Source organism: Schistocerca americana, chromosome 9, assembly GCF_021461395.2.
Source record: "Schistocerca americana isolate TAMUIC-IGC-003095 chromosome 9, iqSchAmer2.1, whole genome shotgun sequence".
Taxonomy (NCBI): Eukaryota; Metazoa; Arthropoda; class Insecta; order Orthoptera; family Acrididae; genus Schistocerca; species Schistocerca americana.
Genome location: NC_060127.1, coordinates 178926748 through 178942148, shown reverse-complemented (window position 1 = coordinate 178942148; position 15401 = coordinate 178926748). Strand labels below are relative to the sequence as shown.

At 44.7% G+C, this 15401-nt stretch overlaps 1 protein-coding gene across 1 annotated transcript in view; it reads right to left on the bottom strand.

The window, feature by feature from the left end:
* Positions 1 to 15401, bottom strand: part of LOC124551324 — a 198114-nt gene that overhangs the window by 142064 nt on the left and 40649 nt on the right. The gene's annotated exons all lie outside the window — the stretch shown is intronic.

Sequence of the window (15401 nt, the reverse complement as noted above, 5' to 3'; positions counted from 1 at the left end):
GAGTCACTTACTAACTAATAGCTTATGTTTATTTTGAGATCACCATAATGCAGGCTTATTAACACATACATTATGTGACAAAGTCCCATAACTCCACTGTTAATGCCCCTGTTGGACACATGAGAATAGTGCAGGCTGAGAGCATCAACACCTTGTAACAGTAGATCAGAAAGTATCAGCTGACATTTTTTTCAGTTTATGATAACAACAGTACAAAATTTACAATGACAGAAATTCCATGCTCTTCAATGCATGTGGATCATCATTGCACAAGCTTTCCAATATTTTCAGAAAAAAGCTCTCTGGTTGAGCAGAAGTCATGTAGCCAGTATTTCCTCCACCTCAGCGATCTCTTAATCCGTCTTTAAGTGGGTCAAACATCCAAAAATCCTGTAGGACAAAACTAGGATTATGTGCAGCGCACTCCAATACTTCTAAATGTGTATTCTAGAAAGTTATAACAGTGTAAGCAGTAATATGTGGACATGTACTATCACGCAAAATTAAAGAATACCATTTGGAAACAAAACTTCCATTGTGGCTTCAACTAGCTACAAAGCTGCTACTATACTGTTGAATGGTTACTGTTTACCTTTTATATGTAATGTTCCAGAATTTGTCCTGTACACCCAAAGAAAACTATAATCTCACTTTTCCTGCAGAGGATTGCTCCATGAATTGCTTTTTGGCTGGCTATCTGGGCTGTTTCCATTCCAAGCACTTGCCTTTGCTCTCTGGTTTGAAGAGATAAATTCCATCGCCAGTGACGATTTATTTCAAAAATATTTTACCGTCATTAGTATGATGGTCCTCATCTAGTTATGTATTATTTCCTATGCAGAACCATGACTTATATTCATTTGATTTGGAACTTCATCAATAGTCACACAGTGGAAAATCAAAATCAGATTACAAACGTATGTAACATTGGCTTCATAATGGATGTAACTCTACATCCCATCCTTTTCTTTTCCGCCATGCTTGTTCAGCTGCATTCGAATTGTTCCAACCTTCATGCTTTTTTGGCTGGTAAACACTTTGCCATAATAATGCTTTTTATGACTAAACAAACACTGAGTAACCAGAGACAATGCTGAAAATACCAAATCCACATAATTTTGTGTGTCCAGTAAAGTCACAGCTGCACTCATGTGCACTTGTAGTCAGAGCACTTTGTCCAGCACTTGCAATTTGATAAACAGTTTGTTATGGTTCATAAGCATTGGACACATGAAGTTAACATGCATGTCCAATGTGTAAGAGAGGCTGGTAATGACACACAGATGCTATATGCCCTCTTTTTCCTACAGTTGTCGTATGTTACCCAGCATTTAGGACACACAGCCCTGTCATGTTGCACTAAACAGCACAGGCAACATGGGAGTGTCAAGTGCTGCTGTTGTTGTGATGGTCGTTTGGCACATCACCATCCAGTGTGACACAGAGACCACATTTATCTGGCTGCCATGTCATGCTCTCCTCAAGAACTGACTGACGCCTGCTGACCAAAAACAGCAGCCACCACGGCAATGTCACATGAGCCTCAGCCCAATCACCAGCGGCACGAGGTACCTCAAAAGAATGAACCATATTAAACACTTCAGCCAAAGATGGAATGTCGCACTGTAGTGTGCGATTAAACACCTCCGTGCCAAATCCACTCGAATGGCAGTGTCACAGCCCATACAATCAACACGGGAATCATTGTAAAGAAACTAACATTTGCGACTGAGGTCCTGAAGTTCAGCTGCCCGAGCCTGGTATGCCTGGAGGGCAATTTTATGACAATGATGGAACTCTACATGCTCTACAATGATGCGTGCAATTACAATGATAATTGGACAACAACCTACACATTTCATTGAACAAAAGTGACACTGATTCCTCAACTAACTCTCACAACAATTGGCAGATCTGAGAAGAAACTCAAGAAACAAACAAAGCATTGCACATGCTTGCATCAGTGACACCAAAAGTGAGGAAGAGTCTTCAGCTGAATTGTTGTAATGGGGAAAGTGCAGTAGGTAGGTGTGGAAGACAGTGTAGAATATGTGGCTGACAAGTTTGTGACAGCAATTCTAAGAGCCTCCTCCTGCTGCTTCTGCTGCTGCTCCTGAACGAGATTCTATGAGCAGAAGGAACAACCAGATAGAGTGAGCACACTGAACACCATACCCTTTGCAAATTGTATCATGCTGTAAGGGACAAACAGCAGAATGCCCACTATGAACCAAAGTTTATTCCTCTTCCACATACAAGAATACAAGAAAACAACATAGAAATAATCCAGGTACTGATACAAGCAGTTGCTGACAATAAATATGTACACAATATGAGGATGAGTGCCAGTTACACTGTGCTTACAATGAGGGCTCTGGCAGAGAGCATGGCAGATGCCCCGTCGGCAGAGAGCATGGCAGATGCCCCGTCATGTGCACAAGTCATGTGACCCTCCACAGACGGTCTCTGATGGCTGGCCCATGCAGATACTGTTGGCAGAATATTCAGGCTATAGCACACCAGTGTCCTGGTGCTGTGGCACATACCCAAGTATTGCATACAGGATTATAGTAACACTTTTCCCAGTACTGTGCTGACAATCTTGCTTGGATTTCAATTCATGGTACAACTTCAGACTACAAAAAATTGATTGTAGATTGCTGTTCTTCATTTGCACAAATGAAGAGTCATGCAGCGATTAATATTTTGCAAAAGCATCAAATGACATATGACTGCGCTGAAAGATACCTGAAGCAAAGAAAACGGTGCCTTCTAGAAGCTGGCAAGCACACTATTTATTGTTGTTGTTGGTGGTGGTGTTTTTGGAGTGTACTGGTGCTCAATAGTGAAGTTATCAGCACCATCACACTATTTGTACCGCCCCTAAAGATGATTAGGATAAAAATGCAGATACTTATCAAGTTACTCATCTATAAGTCAGAGAGAGATAATGGAAGCAATTGAGAGATTGCACTGCCCACCTATTCTGGGCAGAGAGCTTAAAGAGGAGGTATATTAGCCAACAACCAATGTTGGTGATGTCCAGTAACCTCCTGAGTCTTTAATGAACCAGACTCCAGTGAGTAAAATAGCTTCAAATGCTTGATTACATTACAAATGAGTGAATATTTTAAATATTTGATGTTATGCATATAAGCAAGAAAAGGTTTAGGAAAGGTTTGAAATTAAGTTTAAATGTTGCTGGAAGCCAGTAAGTGCTCTCATTATGAATCACTGTGAATCACTGGATGAATATGATCTGGGTAATTTGTATTCCATTTTAATCAAAAGCTTGTTTTTCATGCATCTCAATGTTTATAATGTCATATTTGCTAAACACATGTGTTGTGAAATGATATAATTTTGCTGATACAATCAGGGAAATATGTGGATACTGTTTGTGAAGTATGTTGTAAACAGAGGTAGTAGTACAGAAATAAATTAAAATGCCATGCTTGATGCTGAAGTTTTGCTGCATGATCAGCTGAAATTCAATAAGTGATTAAAAAAGTTTAATTGTACAGGGCACATCAAAACGAATCATCTGATTTGGCATGTCTATATTTCAGAAACTAATAATCATATACAATGAAATTTGTTTTTGATGAACAGGAAACTCAAAATGTTTCTTTCATACCTTGTCATAGGTGTTCAATATGTCCCTCCCCCCCCCCCCCCCCCCCTCCTTGAGATGCACAGCACATGTCAATGTGGTATTCAAATTGTTCCCACACTGCAGTGAGCATGTCTTGAGTTACAGCTTCCACAGCTGCTGTTACGCAATGTCTCAGTTCATTCATTATTGTTGCTAACAGAGGCACATAAACAGAGTCTTTCATAAGCCCCCACAAGAAATAATCACACACAGTCAGGTCTGGTGACCTTGGAGGCCAGTAATGTAAGGCTGAATCATTTGGTCCTGTCCAACCGGTCCATCGTTCAGTAATCCTTTGAATTAAAAATTCTAACACTTCCAGATGCCAATGTAATGGTGTCACATCCTGTTGGTAAATTAAGTCATTTGGATCAGTCTCCAACTGTGGAGGAAGGAAGTTCTCAAGCATATCGAGACTCCTGTAACAGTGTTCTCGACAAAGCAAAATAGCTCGTACACCTTTCATTGTGAAACAACTCATGTTGTACAGCTTGATGTGGTTGTTTCATACGCCATATTCTCACATTATGATGGTTCGCCTTTCCATTTAAATGGAATGTTGCTTTGTCACTAAACGCTAAGTACAGAAGAAAACTGTCATACTCCATCTTGCCAAGAACGAAATTACAAACTCCACACGTTGTTGTCTGTCACCTTCACGAAGAGGTTGCAGAAGCTAAATTTTGTATGGTGTCACGTGAAAACGTCAAAGCAACACACACCAGATGGACATGGAGGGAGGGAGGGGAGGGGGGGGGGGGCAGGTCGAGCAGTCGAGCTGCAGGGCTAACAGATTTCTGCAGATTCCTTGTGAAACTACGGTAGACGTGTTCAATGTCCGTGTCAGACACTCGGGGATTTGTCTTTACACAAACAATCTGTTTCTTGGAGTTGTTCATGCCATCATCATTTAATGTTCCGTGCTGTAGGAGGCTCCACACCATACCTAGTTTGAAATTCATGCTGAACAGTTATTACTGACCCTCAATGTGCAAAACACAGAACACAAAACACATTCTGTTGTCCCGAAACCATTTTTACTAGAACTGAAGTGGGCACATCCTGCTGCTACCTAGCAGGAACCACGTAAAACAGTTTTCTCTTTCCGACAGTGTGCTGTTCGTGCTCATATCTCAAATAACATAACAGTTACTATTTTTTTTTAATTGGACGATTCATTTCGATACACATCGTATTGCGGCAGCTGTCAGTGACAAAAAGTTTCAAAACCGTTTGAAACTGTTTGAAATTTGTTGGAGGATAGTAAGGGCTCTTATTCTCAAATACTGGATGATTATAATCAGGGTAATTTGCATCTATTGAGCTATGCTGTCTCAAGACATATACATGGCTTCTAACAGCACTACCTGAATGTGTTAAAGGTTTAACACAACATTATACACAGACTGTTCATTAAGAAATCCAATAACTTTTTTTCTCAGCGAATTTCTGTTGGAAAAAAAAAAACCCTCAGAGTTTGTTGTGGGGCATCACGGAATATTCCCACTTCAGCCCCAATACTTTCATAAAGTTCTGATAGGTGGCACCACTATCTTTAACCTTAAAAATGGTATCTGTAATGGAGGTGTATTCCAAGCAGAGAGATGTCATTAAGTTTACTCAGGTGGAAAACCAGACTACCACAAACATTCATAGGCGCTTGTAGAATGTCTACAGAGACCTGACAATGAACAAAAGCATGGTAACTTGTTGGGTGGGGTGTCTGCAATGAGGTCAAGTGGTCCTATCAGACGACCTGCATGCCAGCCAGCTGCACAAAGCTGTAACTCCTGCAATGTTGGAACATGTGGATTCTCTCATTCGAGATGATTGCTGGATCAAAATCAAACACCTCACTACATAACTGGAAGTCTCTTTCAACAGGTAGGATACTCTAAGCTGTTGCCTTCCTCGCTGCCCAAACAGGAGACCGTAAAGAGCAATGAAGGGTCATCTGTGTGGAGCTGCTAGCACATTACGAGGCCAATTATGACAACTTTTTGTCAAACATCATTACAGGTAAAGAAATATGGGTTCATCAGAAGCAAAACAGCAATCCACGGAAGAAGTTGAAAGCCATACCCTCAACTGGTAAAGTCATAGCAACGATCTTCTGGGACTCTGAAGGAGGTTATTCTGTTTGATGTCCTCCCTCATGGTGCAATGATCAACTCATAAGTGTATTGTGTCATCCTCAGCAAATTCAAAGAGACTTCAGCAAGTTATCACCACAAAAATCCAAACAAACTTCTCTTTCTCCACGGCAACACAAAACCTCACGCAAGTCTGTGCACTGGAAAGGAGCTTGTGAAACTTAATTGGATTGTTCTTCCTTATCAACCCTACAGCCCAGATCTCATACCTTCTGAATTCCATCTTTTTGGCCCAATGGAGGATTCACTCCATGGGAAGCAGTACATGAATGATGGGGAGGTTACTGATGCTGCAAGATGTTTGCTCCAATACTGGTCAGTAATAATATGAAATATTGAAAATCAGATTTTTGTTGCCCTTGGAAGCTGTTAGACAGGCTACTTGCAATTGGAATCATGAATCATGAACCAACCATGAACTGGGTTAGTCAGTAATATAGACATTGCTCTTTGGAAACCTCAGGATAGCCCTAAAGCCACCCTCTGATAGACCCAAGAAATTAGATGACAGGAGTCACTGAGCTCCTAAAACGTACTACTGGAGTGAAAACCTTAATGTGCAACAAAAAGTGAAAAGTTCTGCCAATACTTGATAACTATGTTCACAATATTGTGCTAGAGATTCACTAAGTGGCAGCACTGAGCAGATGCACCATTTGCAATATGTAGGAGTGATGTTATTAGGTTTTCACACACATTTACATTTGAAACTCATAGCAGACTGTTGATCCGGTATGATGTCATTGTAGACTGTTAATCCAGTATGGCAGTGCATTTTTGCCACTGGGAGTCTTCAAACAGGGTCAAAAGTTTGCAAAACCACTTACATCGATAACCAATGCTCCTCATCGTAGTTGGGAAAATCCCCTTGTGACTCCAAAAAAATTCTGCAGCCACTGACACACTGATCATGCATCCAAAATGTGCACTTGTCACATTTCATTCTGAAAGCCATGGAACAAACAAATCAAGTGGATACGGTATTTATTGAGTTACAAAAGGAGTTTCACTCAGTACCATGCCAATGTTTGTTATTAAAAGTATGGTTGTATGGGGTATAAAACAATATTTCTCACTTGGTTGAGGATTTCTTGACAGGGAGAATGTAGTATGTTATCTTGTATGGAGAGTCACTGAAAGATACAGAAGTTATTTCAGGCATGCCGCAGGGAAATATGTTAGCACCCTTTCTGTTCATAGCGTGTATTAATCACCTGGCTGACAATATTAATAGTAATTTTTGCAGATGATTCAGTTATCTGTAGTGAAGTACTGTCTGAGGAAAAGCTGCGTAAATATTCAGTCAGATCTTGATAAGCATTCAAATCGGTGTAAATATAGGCAAATTGCTTTAAATATACTTCGCAAAATGAAAAAAAAGTAGTACCCTTCTCCTTCTCCTTCTGCACTTTCCACGTTTGGCCAATTGTGCCCTGTTAGGATTTCGTCTTTTTCTCAGTCAATCAAGATCTCTTCTCTGTTTTGGTTTAAAGCACTTTATCTGACATGGTAGTCTCTCTGGAAAAATTCTTTGTAGATGTTCATTCCATTTGGTTTTGTTTTCATCCAGTTTTTCCTTCACACGCCAAATTTTCAACTCCTTAAGTCTTTTACATTCCTTCATTGCTCTAAGAAATCTCATTTCTATTCCATGCATTTGTTTTTATTTTCTTTTAATCAATACTCAAGGGTTCACTTCGATATAATGGGGATGGCAAATTTCAGTTGTGTTTCTTTCTGTGTTTTTTTCTTTGAAGTTCTGTTAATTGTTCCATAAATACATTTGAATCTATTCAAGTTAATCTACAGATATTCCTCTTAGTTATATGATATTTCACATCCAAGGTAGATAAAATATTTGAACTGTTCAATTGTTTGTTTTTTCTATGAACTACTATCTTAGTTCTCACTGAATACTTACAACAAAATGCCACTGACTTACATGTACTAGAAGGTATTTTCACATTATAGTCTGTCCACATTTAATAGTATCCTATAATAACCATACAGTTATTACAGTTAGCATCAGTCTGCTCGTATAAATACAACACCCATGTGACATCATCTGTAGGGGTGTAAATGGAATGACCACAAAGGCTCAGTCATTACTAAGGCATAGGGCAGACTGGTTCACTGACTGAACATACAGAAAATTCAGTTGCTCTCTCAAGGAGACTACTTACAAATGGACCAGTGTCAAGTGTGTTGGGACCCACAGCAAACAGGACTAACTGGTGATATCAAATGCATAGAAAGAATAGCAGTGTGAATGGTCACAGGTTTATTTGAGTCATGAGAGAGAATCACAGAAAAAACTGAACTGGCAGACTCTTGAGATCAGCCACAATTTATCTCTTGAAAGCCTACTAACAAAATTTCAAGAGCCAGTATTTAATGAAGATTCAAGGGATCACAATGCACTAGCTTTCTGCTCTTGTTAACTACTGCACAATTTTTCGTTGGTAATCTTTGTACTGCTTATTGCCCTATCTTTCACCACTAACCTCTCAAGTTTTCAAATCTCATCTGGTGCTGTCCTCACCAATCAATCTTTCCTTCACATACTGTCCGCTAATTCTCCCCTGACACAGGATTCTGGGCAACACCTTTTCCTACATTTCTCTTCCTTCCCCTTCAACTGTTCTGACACAGAAGAAAGCCCCTCTATCCAAAAACCTTCACATTTCTGTAACGTTTGTTCTCCTGCTGCTGCTGCTGCTGCTTCGTGAGTAGATTTGTTTGCTGAAGTAGATTTTTATCTATCCAACTACACTATATTTTGAAGAATCCAGTGAATTTTTCAACCCCTGTCTATTGCCCCCATAGTGATCATGAAGACAAGATTAGACTAATAACATCACACATGGAAGCACTAAAGCAGTCATTCTTCATGAGCACTGCATGAAATTGGCACAGGGAGAAACATCAACCAGTGGTACCATATTATGTATGCTCTGCCATAAACTTCACAGTTGTTCGCAAAGTATGTACGTAGATATAAATGTTGTCATAATGGGGATCTTACAAGTAACAGTGGATAACATTTCAACACCTGGAAACACTAGTCAAGCTTCAGTAAATCAGACTGTGCGATGTACTCCAATTTACTAAATTGTGCCCGAGATCTGGCAAGCAAACCATGAATTGAAAAACATTTATGTGTCAAAGAACTGAAAAGGTGATGCAATAATTTTCCTCAGGGTCCCACAACACCAACCAGGAATGAAATATGTATCCACATTTTTCTAACATTTCAATACCTACTGTCTCACAGGTTTTAGAATATTCATGATAACCTCTAGTTACGTAAATTTTGGAAGATACATGAATTAATAAATAATATGAAATTTCAACAATAGTATGGAATGTAACTATTCTTTTTCATCTGAGCAAAACCAAATACAGTGGAATGTAAATAATTTAGGAGTAAAGGAGACCACTCGCTGAATAGCAGAAGCACTGGGATGCCGACAGGCACTTGGTAGTGTGGTGCCGATGAAATCGACACCAACATCCATATGCATTCATCTTTGGACTCTAAGCCTTATCTTTCTCCGTTCTGCCATGTTCAGTCAGTTCTTTGTGATCCTTGTATGTGTTAACTTTAATAAATGAACTAATGCTAAATGGGTGTGATTAATGGTGCAACCAACCCGAGCACCCTCCTCACTGGTGACCCTGAGTTGTAACGTCTTCCATTTTCTCCATTTTACTGTGTCCGCGACCTCCACATCGGTTATTTTCGTGTGTATTACATCGACACCGCATTCGAACAATGACTTCGACCCAGTGCCTAATGCCGGATATTGTGATCGACATGCATTGTGTTGCGGGCGATGTACACCCGCCAGGACTGCAACATAATGCCTCTCACTCGATGATTCCGCCGATTTCACCAGACGTTTTTGAGCCTGCAACAATAAGTGAGGTTAGGAGTGCGCATGACTCCGGCTATCAAATGCCTTTGTTCCTGTCACATGTGCCCTCCCTCATCGACTGCAGTTACCTCTTACGGATCTCCATGCAGGGCGGGACCAATGCTGATTTCTGCAAATGCTTCGTCGGACAACCTACTACCGCCAGGACAATGATTTGCCACGCCGAAATCCATGCAGTACCATGCGGATACCTGCCACGTGGCCAGAACTGCTTTGTTCACAGGTCAACCCCCTCAGCATCTGACCATGCCCGCGCCTGCTTTGGTTCAGCATCTGCACATGCCTTCCTACTTCGATATCTCGGCCTGCAACAGGAACAATAACTTGTTATCTGTGACTGACCTCCACCTCTGTCCCACTGCTATGCCTCAGTGTTTTGTGCCACGACATTCACCTTATCCGCACACCGTTTTGAGTGGAGTGACTATGAACAGTGAACATTCACACATTCCGTCCCATGTTCGACATCATGTCCGACACTGTGCTTCTGGACAGCCCACACATCTGCAGCCTCTCTGCAACACAGGTGGGCCCGGCTCTGATCATACGTCGAGCTCTCCGCGGACTAACACGCGTTCTCAAACTTTGAACTTTTTCTCACGTGTCGCCCCCGTGCTGGCTCCAATCGAGTTTCTGCTACCGTTCTCGGCACATCTCGGTGCCTCATCCACATCGGTCTTCTGCGATGTGTCAATAGGAACACACCTGCAATGTGTTGAGCTTCCGCAACCACAATCGACACATTATGGTGTCTCACCTGCATCGGCCTTCCGCATTGCGACGGATCGCGCTCAATCACAACGTGTCACTTTCACGCTGCCACCTGAACAGCTGTCATTGGCACATCCCCTGGAGGCACACTCTCCTGGAATACTACAACAACAACAGCTCAATTCGGGCAGTGCCCCGACGAACTCAACTCAACCTGTTCTTCTGAACATTCTACAATGCTTACCGACGCTGCCGCTGTTTAATCCCGACAGAGCTACAACACGGTTCAAAATTGTGGATGAAGTGTTCGACCATTACAAACTCGACAAGTCAACCAGGTTTCTGTGCCTCATCACCCACCTGCACGACCAGTAGCCTTGATTGCTGACCTGGTCGATGCCCCAGACTCATCTACCCGGTACACTCTAGCCAAAAAGACAGTTCTATGTCGGCTTGCACGCTCAACTGAGGCAGCAATACGGCAAGTGCGCCACATCAAGCAACTAGGCAACGAAAAACCTTCCCAGCTCTGTAGACGGCTACGTGCCCTGGTCAGCGCCGATCTGCTCTCTGACACAGCTCTCCTTGCCATCTGGTCAGATAAACTCTCCCCTCACATCTGCTTTGCTCTGGCTCAAAGATCTCCCGAACCTGTCAAGCAAAGGATGACAATTGCTGACAAGCTACACGATGCATCCCTGCTCTATTTCGCCAGCCACTGCCTACCTGACAAGTCTCAGGTTAAGGCTCATCGTCCTGTGGCCGGACGTGGTCGGGGACGTACTGTGCCGACCGTTCCGCTCACTCCGGGAAGCAGTAAACAAGCAACTGCGACGTCATCGGCTCCGCCCACGGTCACGCACCCTCCTGCAACCGAACCTGCTGCGGCCACCGAACCTTGGCCACCGCCACCGGCAACAAACGTTCTGCAGGAAATGCAACCACACTACCCGTACTGTTACTTCCATACATGGTTTGGTGAGGCGGCACAGAACTGCAGACCACCCTGCTACTTCCCAAATGCCAATCGCAGGTAGGTCCGGATGCCGCCTCCTGCACACAACATGACAGGGACCCCCCCCAGTGCTCCATTCTGTCCGGGAACAACCGGATAATTGCGGACGACGTTACATTAAAGACATTTCGTTAGGATACCTTTTCCTTGTGGACACAGGCGCCGATGTTTTGCTGCTGCCTACGTCCTTAGCGTCGTCGAACATCTGCCCTTATCATACTTCACTGCAAGCCATGAATTCAACTAAACTACAATGCTCGGGTTCAACTTACCACATTGTCTCACTCTCCGCAAACTGCAAAATCAAGTGGACTTTTTTAGTGTGTGAAATTGACGAACCTATACTAGGCATTGACTTCTTGCAACACCACAAACTTTCACCGGACCTAGTGCAAAACACCGTGTTTCATCATCCGTCCAAGACTTACTTCCCCAGTGCTCCGTCGAGCAAACCCCCCCATGACACATCGGTCTGGGCTCATCTCATCTGTACATCCTCATCTCTGTCAACAACGTTACAAGAAACCATGCACAAGTGCCTTGTCAAGCTTGAACACGTCGCTCGCCTACGCAAGGAAAACTTTGAGCTCTCCCTCTGGCTCCATGAAACACAGCTCCAGCTCTCCGATGCAGCAAAAGAATTACAGACACTACAGCAACGACAAAGCAAGGTCAGTAAGCGCTCTGAATCTGCTTACAGTCCCAGCAATTGAGCCTCTATGTGTTAACCTCCCGCTACCCCTCGCAACTGTGCTATTCAGACTGCCATAACAAGTACTGACAGTTCCGCAGGCCCACACCCTCCTAACACGGCAGTGTTTAACACTTGGCCGGACACAAGTGCGCATGCGCGATGAGCGCCACGTGTTCCCGAACTGACGGCTCCTACCCCGCCCCTCGTGGACCGCTCCTCAAACTATACAACTTCAGCTCCTGCACAGCGCCGTGCAACCGCCACTGACAACACAATCAGTGCACTCATGCCAAGCATTTCACCTGTGGCCGTGCTGCCACAGGCCGCAATGGACTCACTAATGGCTCACAGGCTATACGGAGCTCACACGATCACGGTGCCACTGCTTCGGGCCAGCGGCCATCTTGTCGCATTGACTCCTGGGACACTTTGCCACCTCGGCTCCCGTCGGATTCGCCAAATGGCTCCGAACACCACGACCATGCCTCCCCTGCCCTGCCCGCCACACATTGTAAACAAACTGCCTCCCGTGCCGCCAGCAACATTTCCATCGTCACCAATGGCACGGTTCAGAAGCTTCGCTTCACGCCAGGTCCCCCTATCTCCAGGAAACCACGTCGACTTTGTCCCAAGCGCCTCTCTGACCTTAAAAATCAGATTTCTGAACTACTAAGGTCTGGCGTCATTGAACCCTCTGCCGGTAGCTGGTCTACAACCATACATATGACACCCAAGAAAGACGGGTCCTGGCGCATGTGCAGAGGCTACCGTTGACTAAATGCACGAACAATTATGGACACCTACCCCATACCCAACATTGCTGACTTTACCAGTTCCCTCGCAGGTGCAACCACTTTCTCTGTCATCGATTGCAAACGGGCCTACCCCCCCAGATCCCCATGGCACCTGAAGACATTGAGAAGACAGCAATCACCACGCTGATCGGGTTATTTCAGTTTAGATTCGTGCCCTTCGGTCTGAAAAACGCAACCCAGACCTGTCAACGCTTCATCAACGAAGTGCTATTCGACCTAAAATTCTGCTTTGCATATCTTGATGACATTCTTATGTTCAGCTCCTCCATCGAGGACAACTTCGACATATGCAAACTGTTATGAACACTCTCGCGGCAGCAGGCATCGAGACCAACCAGGACAAATTGAAGCTACATCAACCCGCTGTCACTTTTCTTGGTTTTCAGGTCTCTGCCGACAGCATTTCACCGCCTCATGAGAAAGTACAAACAATACTAAATATACCCAGACCTTCGTCATTCAAAGAGGTCCGGCACTTTCTGGCGATGGTTAATTATTATCACCGACATCTACCTTGGGCTGCGGAGATTCAGGCTCCACTGACGGGCACCTTGGCAGGCACCTACACTTGTGGATCTTGGCCCATTCCATGGACACCTGCTACAACTGACTCTTTCACTGCCCTCAAAAATCTTCTTGCCAAGGCCTGCACCATCGCGCATCCTCATCCCAATGCGCAGCTTTTCATCACCACAGACGTGAGCGATACTGCCATTGGCGCTGTCCTTAGCCAGACAGTCGATGGCCAAACTTCGCCTCTGCAGTTCTTCTCGCGCAAGCTCACCAATGCACATTGGAAACATTCCGCATTTGACAGGGAGGTGCTCACGGTCTACGAAGTGATCAAGCATTTTAAGACTGACATTGAGGGATGTCCTTTCTATGTTTTAATGGACCAAAAACCTCTGGCTGCGTCCATTACAAACCCGCCAGCTGACCCGCCTCCTCGCCACTTCAGATATATAGACTTCATATCTCAGTTTACCAGCGATGTCAGACACATAAAGGGTGTTAACAATATAGTTGCTGATTTCCTTTCACGAGTCGACACCGTCCATTTGCTGTTAGACCTCTCTGAACTGCCTAACCTCCAACCCGCCGACGAGGAAACACAAAACCTGATTTCAGACTCTACTTCTTCACTACACTTCATCTGCACCAACTTCCCTCGCATTTCTGGTGAGATCTGGTGCGACGACAGTACGGGCACATTACGCCCCCTCATCCCAATCACGCTCCGTCGAGCTGTCTTCAACGCATTGCATAATTTAGCCCACCCTGGTGTTCGTGCGTAACGGGCTAGTCGAGCGTTGGCACTGCACTTTCAAGGCGGCTCTTCGATGCCACGACTCTCTATGGACGGAGGCCCTTCCCCTTGTGCTACTCGGCATTCATGTGATCTATAAGGAAGACCTCAAAGGCACAATAGCCGAGTTCGCATACGGTCAGAACATTGTTCTCCCTGGCGAACTTGTGAGCCCTTCCGCTTCTCTCCCCCAGTCTGACTTACCTTCCTTCGTGGACCACGTCAGATGCCACTTCATCAACCTCCATATCCCTCTGCTCGCCAGCCATTCTCGCCCTAAGATTCACATCCCAAAATCTCTGGGCAATTGCGAGTATGTCATGCTCCGAGATGACACTGCCCGTGCTCCCCTCCAACCTCCACATATCGGCCCGTACCGAGTTCTCCGGTGCTCAGCCAACACCTATGACATCCAGATGAAATATTCAGCCGGTTACAGTCTCTCTCAACAGACTTAAGCCTGCTCATGTCAAGCCTTATTCTACCCCCCCCCCCCCCCTCAGGCCACGACCACGCCACTCACTGTCATGGTTCACGATGCCACGATGCTCCGACCACTCCCTCCACGTCGTACTTACGCACTCGATCGAGTGACTTCCAGCTCCAATTGTCAAGCTCTCCTCTGACCTCGCCCTCTACTCCGGTCTCATGCACTCCATCGAGTGACTACATGCCCCCCCACGTCGAGCTTACCTATGATCATGCCCTCGCCGCCGGGCCCTTCACCAGTCCCCTCGACCTCTCCACTGTCGCCTGCCTCACCCTGTCGAGGTTTCTCACGCCCCCCATCTTGAATGTACCCTTGCTCGAGGTGTTTGTGCCTGTCCCCCTGGACATAATCCATTACATCTCAATAATACTGCGTGATTATACACTATTCATTGTGTGTTTCTCTTCATCCAGTGCTCATGACACAACCTCCGCCATTCCCTGCCACCTGGTGAAATGTGTTCCCCTCCCGCCCGACGTCGACCTGGACAAGGTTCCTGTGTTCACCACGCTCACTGGAGACATCATCATTGTCGCTCCGTTCCACCTGCAAACTGCCGGCCTACCTGTCGCCGCATGACCAGCACGCCCAGTATGACACCCGGCTCACTTCAACGACTTCCAG